Genomic DNA, 13270 nt, shown 5'->3' on the forward strand with positions numbered 1-13270 from the left:
TCTACTTCCAATTTAGTGTCATAATTGCTGGTCATTTCAACTATTTGTTAATACTAAATATTCTATAGCTGGTTTGTTATGGAAACTTAGCTCCATATATGCCAATCATAAACAACATCAGAAGGACAGGGAATGACTGTGTTACATTCTAACTTAGAAATTTTTCTGTGATTGCAGCAAGGACTTCTTACTGTCTCACTCTCAGTCCATCAGAAATGAGTCACAGGTACCAGAAAATGAGCAAACCATACTACAGTGTTTTAGGATAATTGCTTTAAATTGCAAATCCCACCCACTCATGCTTCATGAAGAAATGTATAATTTCAGTCAGTAAGTAATAAAAAAAAATCACATTTCAGATTCTTAGACTAATCCTCTATTTATTTGGTTTCAGATTTGAGGAGCAGTTTCTCAGGCTTTGTCATGATGGAAGAGACTAACTGGCTTCTCTGTTTATTAAGAAATAATAATAAAACATAGTTGCCTTACTCATACCTATTTAATATACTTCAAAAATATTATGCTTTACATAAGAAGAAAAAAAAAACTTGGTAGATTTCTACAGAGGAATTTGACAAGGTATATCAAAGGCAGGTTATGTCTTGCTTTTTGAAACAAAACTTCTTCAGTTTGGAGTATGGAGATAATATTTATTACAAGCAGAGGAACTTGTGGTCATTATTCTCCTGACTGGTATATACCAGTTTAGTGGTAAGATAGTAGTAAGAAGACTTAATAAATAGTCATATCCTATTGTTTGGTCTAGTTGTTCTCAATGCCTGTAAAGGCAATTAATTTTAAAATTAATTAATTTTTTAATTAATTAGTTTTCTCTGCTTTTTGCTGTTCTAAGAAATTGATAATACTAGTATTAAAGCGCCTTTCAAGGAAACATCTGCAAAGAGCCATATGTGAGGAGGGCTCTGGCACTGACAACATAACCTTTCCCTGGCCCAAACCTCTTTCCTTTCTGTTGGAACATGCTGCCACTAGTCCTCCTCATTAATATTAACTTCTTCCATTTAGAGTCCCACACTCTTTCTCAGAAATCTGCTTTTCGATATCCACACTCATTACTGCTGGACCCCGTTTCTCACATTCTTCGACTTGATAAATAGTCATACACCCACAACAGCAGTGACTTCTGCTAGCAATATGCAGAATCCCCAGGGCCTCTATAGGAGTTAAATCTCATCAGTTTTCTTGGCACAGAGGCAAATAGAAAGAAAACATAAACCATGTGACTTATTCCAGAAACCAGAGATCCTCATTGCATGGATGGAAGTTTTAAAAGTATTACAGAAAACATGGGCCATGTTCAAAACAAAGAGGTTTCCAAGGTGGGCTATGCTGTCAGCTTTGCACTTGTTTTTTTTTTTTCAGTAGTGGGTTGTTTTTTCCAAATTCCCACTGGTTTTAAACTCTCATAAGGTCTTGCAGTTTGGTATTTGTGATTGTCTCCTACAAAAATGAGCCTTATCCTTTCTGAGGAATGTTTCCTAGTTTTCTGGAAGAAAGATGAATTCTCACATTCTGGATGGATCCACAGGGAGAGCTCTAGAAGACAGGGACTAGAACTCTGAAAATAAAAAATGTGCACTGTCTGTCCTATTTAATTACCTATCAGGACTTCAAAGGAACCCCAGAGAAGCAAAGGTGAGTTTGAAATCTGAATATTTCAGCTAGCGACTTCCACCACAGAAGCTGCTTCCTTCAATTCCCTTCCCAATGGAAGGAAGGAAGGGTGGGCAAGGTGTAGAAAACCCACAATTGGGAAAATCCACAAGCAGAGGAATTTCCAAATCTGAGGCTATTTGTGCAAAGAACTAAGTCCTATATTTACAAAAACTGACTTCTTCACCGTTAGAGTGTCTTGTATGCAGCATGGCCACCCTATGTGGAAAGATTAAAAAACAGTTCTGCAATGCAGTGATGGAAGCAGTTTAGGAAACATAACACTGTGCAGATAGGAATAATCCAAAGGGATTTAAAAGGAGATGCTCACTATGTATTTAAAGTATTCCTCCTCTTTGCCTTGCCCTGGAAAAGTTTCTGTTGACTTCTTCAGAGATATGTCAGTAACAAACAGCAATGAGTGTTTGAGCTGGCCAGTTCATTACTCTAGGAAAAGCAGTAGCTGCAGCAGACATTCCTTGGGTCAGAGCTGTCCTCCTATATCCTAATAGTAAATCTCTCTGTCACAATCAGATTTAGAAATTTGGTTGCTCAATAAAAGACTGTCAAAGTTACCAAGAAAATAGCATCTCTTTTGGGGTCTCTTTCTCATCCTCTTGCTTCTTTTTGGTCCAAAACAACCAGTTCATCCTCTCAGGAAGAAGTTGCAGACCTCCTAAATGACAAGAGGAGAGGGGTGGTCAGCAGGGATAGGGAGGTGATTATCCCTCTCTACTCTATCCTTGTGAGGTCCCATCTGAAGTACTGCATCTAGGTCTCGAGCCCCCAATACAAGAAAGACAGGGAGCTGTTGGAGAGGGTCCAGAGGAGGGCCACGAAGATGATCAGTGGGCTGAAGCACCTCCCCTACAAAAACAGGCTGAGGAAACTGGGCTTGTTCACCCTGGAGAAAAGGCGGCTGTGGGGTGATCACATTGCAGCCTTTCAGTACCTAAAGGCAAGTCAACTCTTTGAAAGGGTAGATAACAGCAGGACAAGGGGAAATGGTTTTAAGTTGAAGGAGGGAAGATTTAGGTTGGATGTCAGAGGGAAGTTCTTCACTATGAGAGTGGTAGGGTGCTGAAACAGGCTGCCCAGAGAGGTTGTGGATGCCCCATCCCTGGAGATATTCAAGGCCAGGCTGGATGGGGCCTTGGGCAGCCTGGTCTTGTATTAAATAGGGAGATTGGTGGCCCTGCCTGTGGTGGGGGCATTGGAGCTTGATGATCCTTGAGGTCCCTTCCTACCTGGGCTATTCTGTGATTCTGTCATTCTGTGAACAGAAATTACCTCAGCTGCTCTGATGTACATGCAGGCAGCACTTCTGCTACTTCTAATGATGTGATAATGAAGTGACCATACCTTCCTTACAGCAAGCTATTCCTTCACAGAAAACAAAAAAATGGCCTTTAGGTGGAGACAGATTAAAATCAACAAAGCAGACAAGCAGACTATATGTATATGTAAGTCTTACCTGGGATTGCTGTTTACTGAAATGTGAGGAAAATGTGTGGAATCACTACTTGAGAGCTCATCCCAAAGCAGAAGGGCTTTTTGTTCACTGTATTAGATTATGTATTAAAATTTATTTTTATATGGTACTTATTACTAAATAACCCCAGTGAGCATTTCGAAAAATGGAAAAACAATGTCATTTCTATCATCTCTTTATTAATTGGGAAAGTTTCATTACCCATGGTGTTCACAGGAACAAGTTAAAATGAATGCCATGCCATATGTCTGTTTATACCCCCTACTCTCACCACATTGTAAACAGAATATAGACAACAAATCAAAATTCTCTTTTACTAAAATGATCATGATCCTAATTATCATCAAACTGTCTACATCAGTGGATTCAATAGCTTTCACAATTTCACTGTTTTTTTCAGTTCAAGGGTTTGAGAAATTACTGTAATTATAAGAACATTTTCACCCTCAAGCATAGATGGGCCATGCAGCTAATTAGCATACTTTAAGCTAACTCTATGAAAATGAAATATATGATAGGTTCCAAATGAATCATTTAGCAGAGTCCTGTTGGACTTATCTTTCCACACTGACAAAAATGGATTGTAGAAAAAGAGAATGGGGTGGAGGGGAATGTTTAAGTGATTGAGTGATTAATTTAATTGCTTTTATTTCAACCTCTATCGGTTCCTGGATGTGAAGGATGGGATGACAAAAGACACTAGCCTTTTTTTTTTCTTTTCTTTTTTCTTTTTTTTTCCACATGCAACCTGAGGTTACTTTACAGAGTTTTGTTCTCAACTACCTGCCATTTTTGAATGACTGCAAGTCAAATGAATACAAAGTGTCACTAGCTCAAGGCTTGAATCATTAAAGACATCATTTGCTAATTGATCAGAAGAAGCAAGAGAGTCTAGACCAAATACCTCTGATCCATGTATTGTCCTACTGTAGTAATCTGTCTTGGCTAATTCAAAAAGTTGATAGGTGAACATCCTTGGGTCCAGGAAAAGCGTTGAATAAATAAAATCTAGTGCAAATACAGCACTTGTTAGTGATGTGCTACATTCCCAAAGAGTAGAGGGAAAGCCTGAGGTCTGGTCTCTGTAGAGCATCTGCCAGATGCATCATGGTTCCTGAGCCCAAAAGGAGGGATCAAAGCCGCAAGATGTTTAGAAATGGTTGGGAATACTCAGCTGCAGGGATAAGATCAAGGAGTGAGAATAGAAAAGTTCTTAATGTTAGACAAGACAGATGATAAAACAATTTAAAAAAAGAAAGTAAATCAAAATAAAGTTTAATAGCTTGGCTACAGAAAGTGATATTTTCATTGCTCAAGCAAGTGAGAGGAAATGAGAACTTTCCCTTTTTTATCCATATATAGCAGGAGATGGATTTGACTGCATTCATATTAGGTTGCTGCAAGTCTGAAAAGGCTTCCATGGTAGTACTTCTTCATCCACAGAGCAAATGCATATTTTGGAAAGAATTAAAAGGAGAAGGTTATGGTTCTTTAATCATAGCCATTGGAATGCTAAGATCCTTGTAAATCTGCCTAGGTAATCTCCTATTGCACAGTGACAGTTTTGTCAGTTGGCTTTTTGACCTCCAGGATCTCAGAGGGTACAAAGCTTTCTGAAGAGAAATGCAGTCATTTGAACCGTGAAATAATTGAAAGGGCTTGAAGTCCTTGATCAGCTCCCATTTTAAATAAAAGTGAGAGAACATAATGACTATAATTCTGAAACCACCTCGGGTTTTATAAATCACAACACTTTTATTTCCAGTATTCTTCTGAGATAAATAGTAGCCAAAAACTAGCACACGTGTTTCTCTACCCTGTGACTATGAGTTCTTTCTCACATGGAACTCTCTCCTTTGCACGTTACAAAAGCTGAATGGTGCCAGCCTTGGCATCACACGCCTTCCAAGTATGATGGGGCTGGTGGCTGCTCCCCATGGTCATCACTGACCCATGTTACCCCAAGGTTTTCTTCTCAAAGTATTTTACTTTCAGAATAACTGCAGCCACACACACTTGCACAAGGTGCTAATGCAGGACAGCTTCCCATGGTCCAATTATCATGTTCATTCACCTTCTCCAAGCACATGTAACAAACCTTCAGCAGCCACTCACTTGCTCTGAGAAATAATTGCATGAAGAAGATTTTCCTTACAAGAGGTCCTGTTTTTCTCCTAAGTAAATCCTGAACTATTGGGAAGTTTATTTTTCTCATATCTGAGAGTGAAAAAAATGTCTTAAATGTGATTAATTGATGTAAAATGCAGATGAAAATCAGGAATGGAGTTTATCTACAGGTTTCAAAGTTACATAGATTTGTGTACAATTCTGTACATAATCTGTATTATGTATATATATCTGTACATCTTTCATGTACAGAATAGCTGAAGTAATTGCGGTAGAAATAACTGTCTTAAAAATGTTATATTCATTTGTAAAGCTGGAGGCCTAATTTATCTAAAAATTCAGTTACTTTCTTTTGCAATCAGAAGATGTAAGGTCTCAGACATAAATCCAGGGATTCAGTCATCAGTTCAAAGAAGGACAGTGAAAGAGGCAATTAATGATCCTGTTGCTATTTTTTGTTGTTTGCCTGTTTGCTCTGTTTTATTTCATTTTTGTGGGGATTTTTTTTTTTTTCAGTAGGGATGGTTTAGGCATGACTTTCAAAGCTTTGTTAGTCAATATTAGTCAGTTGCTAGCTGTTAAAGGCTGAAAATTTATTAGTTTAAAAGTTTCTTGTTAAAGCCTTCTGATAATTGAAAAGCCACCTGATTAAACTATGAATATATAATATATTTTTCCTGTTTGAGCTTTTGGATTTTTTTTTTGCTTGATATGCTCAAATTTAGCAATTTGAATAAAAGTATTATTGTATTAAAATCCAATTTAATTTTCTAAACTAAAGCTCTTTGGACTTAATGCAATCCCAAGCACTGATTTAAAAACAACAACAACAACAACAACAACAAAAAAATACAGCATTTTAATGCCTTGTTTAAAAAAGTAGCTTAATTTTGGAAGCATAGCATGTTGTCCCCAGCTGGCAGCTGAATTTCCATCCGGTCAGTCAGGCAGTCACTTCCTGCAGAGGGATAGGAGAGAGAACTAGAAGAGCAATATATACATATATTATATATATATTTATATAATTATATATAATTATATATATGTAATTATATACATATATTTATATATAAATCTCATGGATCAAGATATAGATGATTTAATTTGTGAAAGAAAACAAACAAACAAACAAAAAACCGTAAATAACTGATGCAAAACCACTCAGCACCAGCAGGCCAATATCCTGCTATTCTTTGAGCAATAGCTACTTAGGAAACACACTTCCCCCTGCAGTTTTATTGGTGAACATCATGTTGTGTGACATGGAGTATCTCTGCGGTTACTTTGGGTCAGCAGTCCTGCCTGTGTCCTCACTCCAGCCTTTAGCCCAACCCCCAGCCCATTTGATGAGAGTTCAGGGTGAAAAACACAGAAGGCCTTGTCGCAGTGTAAGAAGGCCTTGTCTCAACATGATCTGAAACACTGGAGTGTTATCAGCACTGTTTTGTTTGTTAAGCTCTAACGTAGTGCCATACAGACTGCTGTGAATAAAACTGACTCCATCCCAGGCAGACTCAGGAGAGAAAAGAAAAATACAGTTTTGAAGAAAATAGCTGAAATATTTTGAAAGTGTAACAAAATATTAACCATTTCAAAATCATGGATTTTCTTGGAAAAATTTGAAAGAGAAAGAAAGAGACAAAGAGAGAAAGTAAAGAAGGAAGGAAGGAAGGGAGAAAGGGAGGAAAGAAGGCAGGGAGGGAGAGAAGGAGGAAGGAAGAGAAAAAGAAAAAGAAAGAAAAGAGAAAGAAAAAGAGAGAAAAGAGAAAGAAAAAGAAAGAAAAGAGAAAGAAAAAGAACGAAAATGCACGTTCATTAAGAAAGTCTGTTTGGAATGTGGATTATTACAGTAAAAATAAAAAAAAGGCATTTTCTGCTGCAATTTTCATCTGAATGGCCATGGCTTTTGTTGTTTGAAGAACTACATACTTTTCCCTGAGATGTCTAGATTTTGGGGGAAAAAAAAAGTAAGAAAACGTCCCCTTACTGTTGTACTTTGTGAGTACAAGTAGGTGACAAGTAGAATCATAGAATCACCAAGGTTGGAAAAGACCCACAGGATCACCCAGTCCAACCATTCACCCATCACCAATAGTTCTCGCTAAACCATGTCCCTCAACACAACGTCCAGACATTCCTTGAACACCTCCAGGTTTGGTGACTCCACCACCTCCCAAGTAATTACTTCAGTCACTGGAAAACGGTGAGCAAGGATGTCAGATGTGAGGTTCAAACATGGCATTGAAAGACCACTGAATGGGATCAGATAGCAACAGGTGGCAATAAACTAATTGCTCCTCAGTGCTGGTTTTGATAACCTTCAACATAGCACAGACTTTTTAAAAGGAGTTAGTAGCATGACCTTGTGATGAGGGACTGTGTCATACAGTGCAACATTAGCCAGAGCATGGCCAGGAGATGGAGCGAACTGGATTTAACCAGGAGAAAATAGGGCAAAGGGCTGAGGATAGGTTAACTGGCTGCTGCCTTCCTGCGCATGAAGGGACTTACAGAGGAGACAGTGCCAGACTCCCTTGAAGTTAAATGATGGGAAGGAAAAGAAACGAGTCTTGAGTTGCAGCAAGGGAAACTGAATCTGAATGATGTACAAAAAGAATAATAATGATAATGATGTGAGAATGTTGCAGCTATGGATCAGCAGCACAGAGGAGGTCTTTGGTTTCTCTGTCCTTGGAAATTTTCAGAATGCAAGCACAGTCCTGAGCAGCCTCATCTAACTTTGACTTTATCCACGCTTGACAGAGGATAGGACTACAGGACCTCAAGAAATCTCTTCCAACCTATTTTTAGTAGGATTCTATTGTTTTAAGTAGTCTTAATACAACAGAGAACTGAGGTGAAACTCCTTTCCATGTTTGGGTTTTGTTGTTGTTGTTGTTGTTGTGTGTGTGTGTGTGTGTGTGTGTGTTCAGAGCTTTGTGAGGTTTCAAGATACAAGTTATGGCTACTAAATTCACTAACTTGCGGTAGTTATTAATGTGGAGCATTTATTAACATAAAGCTAAGTTAACATTTGCTCTTACACACATTCTGACCTCCAGAACAAGATTTTGTCCTTGCTAATATTTTCTCAGTTTGTGGTTTTTTGTTTTTCCTTCTTTTTTTTTTTTTTCCTGTAATGATGAAAATAACTCTTAGAAGATAGAAAGTATTTTAGCCCAACATATATATATAAGTTCATTTATTTATTTTTACTTTACCAGTAGCTGCAGAGGTTTCACACTCCTACACGCTTTAGTAAAAGATGGTGATTATTATGGTGATGATGTATTTCACATGCTGCGTTTTTGCATGTACCTCCATTACCATTTTGTTATGTCCCTCATGCAGTTAAATAAGCTCACTTGTGACCAGTTTGAGGGAATTTAGCCAAGGAACAGCTGGCAATTTTCTTACAGATTCATTTTTGTCTCGCAGCTTGGCTTTGCTTGTTTGTTCGTGAACTGCTTGCTGCCTAATTTCACTTGTCAGGCTTTTCATCTTTTCATCTGTTCTTGTAGTTTTGCTGGTTCATGTAGCTCACATTCACAGGGTGAAAAGTTTGCTGGTATTGTTTTCCAGCCTTGTTTATTCTCCACACTCCACTGTTGCATTTCAAACAGCTTCATCTCTCCTAAAGCACCAAAGAATGTTCAGCCTTTTGAATTGCTTAATTATTGGAACATTAATACTGCTCAACCATAGAGATATCAGCTTCGGTTTGCAGTCTGCTGTTAGTGGTGGAATGTTGTGGTTTAACCACATTAACAGAATGAAAGTGGCACCCTCCTCTCATGGTTTTTGCTGGTTTTCTTTTTTGTGACTGAGTTTGCAGGTCGATTACTGTTGAAGTAAAACAAAATGCACACGGGTGCAATATCCACACAGCAGCTCTGAACTGAGCATATTCCTGAATATTGGAAGAGTTCTATGGGAAATTGTCTCATTTATTTTAAGACTGCATAGAGGGGAGATATAGCAGAGATAACGAGAATGTGCATATGTACAGGTTACATTAGTAATGAGAAACAGCTACGCTGATTAACTCCCTAATGAAATTAAATTCATTCAGTAAAATACATTTAGAATAAAGACAACGCAAACCATACTATATCAATTTCTGGTTCTTTCATAAGGCAGGGTGACATAGGCTATATCCGGACTATGTATTATCTTGTAACATAATCACTGGTAAAGAGGAAGGGGAACTTTCTGTTGGTAGGCTGGGGTTGTTTTAGTTTCCACCAAAGAAAACAATAGCTGCCTCTGCTACCAGCTTTCTCTCCTCCAGACATACAGGCTGTTAAATTAGTGAACTGCTATTATCTCTCACTTTTTAAGTTAATTTTGGAAAAAATATCTTGATAAATTAGCACATTTAAAATCTTTGTAAGTAATGTAAGCTCAAAACCTAAGCTTGGAAACATAAAACAGTATTTTTGGCTTCCTTGATGGTCCTTTGTTCAGTCTGAGAGAGAGTCACATTGTGTCCGTTGTTGCCAGCTTGATGTTGCCTTGGCCACACACTCTATTCTTGGTTGCTGACCTGTATTGTTCCACCAGGCCAGCCTGGTCTGCCTGTACTCCTTTGTCCAACTGGTAAAAACAGAAGGGTTCTGGAGGCTGGGATAGCTAACAGTTGTGTACTGGACATAGTCTCTGTTGGCAAAAGGCTACATGTCTGTAAGGTCTATGTGAGTGGAGGTTTCGGAAGCTGTGGATGAATTTCTTCTAATGGAAACCTAGATGAAGGCTCTGTAACAGCCTCTGCTTTGGTGGCAGTACCAGTGGGATCCTTTGAATCTGCATTGGCTGCTGGGATGGATGGTGCAGCAGGAACAGTCAGCACAGAGACCAGGACCTCCTCAGTCATTGGGCAGCTGATCATACCTGATGCAAGAGAGGTCAAGGTGAGCTCACGTCTGGAGCCTGCTCCAAACAGAGCTGAATATGGTGAACAGCTTATTCTTGAGTGGTGATCTGAATTCTTAGAAAACTGTACAAAGCGAATTCCCAAAGAGCAGTCCCATGAATTATTGTCTATCATACACTCTATGAGCATTTCCTCAATACTGCCACGTGAATACTCTGCCAGATCTTGACTTTGAGACTGTCCTGGTTTTCCATGTACCAAGCTGAGCTGAGGCCACAAATACTTCAATTCTTGCATGACTTCATTAATTAATTCAATTCCATCATGACTTTGTAATACAACTGGAGCTCCAAAAATTAAAAAGATGTCAAGAATCTGTAGAGCAACCTCAGCTCTTTTTTTATAGAAGTGGATGGAGAACACAAAATTTGGTGACACAGTCCTGGTACATCATTATCCACTCCAAGCTGCCTGAAGTCATCGGCTGCATATCAATAAAGTCAGTTTGTCCTGTGCTAAGTGCTCCTTGTTTAAAACAGATTGGCCAGCTAAGTATTCAGCCAAGCGGTGCTTTCTTTTTCCCTGGAACACTGTAGCTGCTTTGAAGAACTCCACTGGTGTATCTGATGTTTGCATAGACAGAGGACAAATGTTTTCTGACACAATCAGTGCCACCATGGCCAGTAGTCATATGTCCTTTTTTTGATGATATTGTATCTATTCTTGATGCTCACATAATGGAAGATTCTTCTTTTCCGTGCCTACTCTTAATCAGCTTCTGAATGTCTCCAAATTGTAGCATTTCATATCTGAAATGAGGGAAATGGGAAACTCTTCCTTCTCAATAAAGCTGTATCTGAAGGGGAAGAAGTAGCAACGTACACATGGTTAAAAAGAAGAAGAAGAAAGTAAGATCGAATCCTCCATACTTACTATGCAAGCAGATAGTATTCACATCTTGACGTTGACTTAGGATTTTGTTTTGCCTTCTTTATATTAGCAATAGCTGTATCGTATTCAGATTTTGGTATCATGTACTTGGAGTATTTCATATATTTTTGTAAAGTTCTTCTGTAAATTTAACTCCAAAGTCCTGATGCACTTATTACTTAGCAAGTGGAGAAATCTGGTTTGACTACTTATTTTATGTACAACTGCTTTTGCACCAATTTCTGATATATGCTACAGCCACATAGTGAAACCAGGCATTTTGCAAAATGACTAAAATCTTCAGCCATTTCTCAAAATTACTTCCAGTTATTTTGTAAAATGACAGAAAATAGTAGAAAAGTATAAAAAATGTGTAATCTCTGGCTTTTTATTTTATTTCCCAGGCTGTTCAGAAATGCTCAATAAGTCACAGAACAAATGCTGATTTCTATAATAGAGACTACTGTGAAGTCATTTCTGCTTTGTAAAATTTGCGTCTACTTTTAATTTTTATCTTCCACTGGGCTGATATTTGACCTCCCCCATCAGAACCATACATATAAGCATTTCATTAAATGCTAGATGGAACAGGTTGCCCAAGGAGGTTGTGGATGCCCCATCCCTGGAGGCATTCAAGGCCAGGCTGGATGTGGCTCTGGGCAGCCTGGTCTAGTGGTTGGCAACCCTGCACACAGCAGGGGGGTTGAAACTCAATCACTGTGGTCCTTTTCAACCCAGGCCATTCTATGATTACATATTTTGGGTGGTCTGCAAGTATGGAGTTGACCAGGGTAACAGTGTGGCCAGTATTTTCTGAAATGATTTATATCTTCAGTCCTGTTTCTGTAATAAGTGGCTGAAACAGACATTTCTTGAAGGAACTGCAAATTTATTTATTTTTTTTTATTTTATTTTTTTCAGAACAGCTGCTTCCACAGTATCATCATAACACATAAAGTTTATGTTCCATTTGGGTTTAAACTTCTGAGGGCAATTTACTGCAGGGATGACTTTGTTCGTGCAAAGTGAATTTAATTTACAAGCCATTTTTTGTAATAAGTCAGGTGATCATCAGGTGATCATTTTGTGATTGTTCAGGTGATAAGGGTCTGGGTAAAACTGCCTAGAAGATAAAAATTGGAGCATGAGGGGGATTAGAGAAGGAGGACTGAAGTCTGATAGATACCCCAAACCACCATTACTGCAAAAAAGCAAGCTTGTTGTATTTATCCTTGCATTAACATGATTTTTCATGACTCACTGGTTGAACTAGTGGGGAGATTGATGCAACTGAAAGGATGACGTAGAAGTAGAAACGATGAGTATTGGAAGTTCAGCTTGTTCCTGTCAGTGGGAGTTCCACTTCTTGGCAGCTTTAGGGGCTTGGTAAATAGCATGCGATGATGTCTAGAGACAGTCTATTACCTTGTATCTGTATGGCAGAAACATGCTTATATTCTGCACTCCTATCCTCTTCCTCACCACCTTCTGCAGGGCTTATGACCTCTATGTCCTGCTGTAACAGAGTGCTTTTTTTTTGTTGTTGTTCTTGAGTGGTTGTTTTCTAATCTTCTCTGCAACAGAAAGTTAGCAAAATCAGAGTGTCTTTGACCAAATAGTTGATGGTAACTGGAAATTCCCCTTTCCTCTATGGACTGGCTCCTCGATGTTTGCAGCTCCCCACTGCTGCCTCCATCATCACTGTTCTCAGGAGCTGTTTGGCTACATTTCAGATGCTGATCTGACCCTGTCTACATTTCAATTTTCAGGAGCTTTTCAGACTTCTGTCCTTCCACATCATTGCCTGGCAGCACATCCAATCCCTCTTCAGCCCTCCCAGTGGGGGTGAACATGAAGGATGTTCAGGAGGGTGGGACAGAACAAGATCAGAGAGACCACCACTTCTGTCACCAGCTGTCAGGGTGATTCCTGATAGGATTAACAAGGACTTCCTTCTCTTTGGGCAGGGGGAGACTTCTGCCAGACTCGCAAAGTGCAATGAGAGGCTGATGTAGAGTTTGTCAGACTGTCCCATAGAAATCTTAACACTGTACTGATTTGTACTGCCAACTCAAAGGATGGAATTGTGTCCCCCTAATTCTGCTCATTAGTATGATGAATCAACATTACAATTATTAGAATCAATTTCTATTTGAAAAAAAAAAAACAAAAAA

General features: G+C 38.7%; 1 protein-coding gene across 1 annotated transcript in view; it reads left to right on the top strand.

The window, feature by feature from the left end:
- The window catches only part of LOC420734, a 56563-nt gene that overhangs the window by 2395 nt on the left and 40898 nt on the right, over positions 1–13270 (top strand). The gene's annotated exons all lie outside the window — the stretch shown is intronic.

Source organism: Gallus gallus, chromosome 2 (genome assembly GCF_016699485.2).
Source record: "Gallus gallus isolate bGalGal1 chromosome 2, bGalGal1.mat.broiler.GRCg7b, whole genome shotgun sequence".
Lineage (NCBI taxonomy): Eukaryota > Metazoa > Chordata > Aves > Galliformes > Phasianidae > Gallus > Gallus gallus.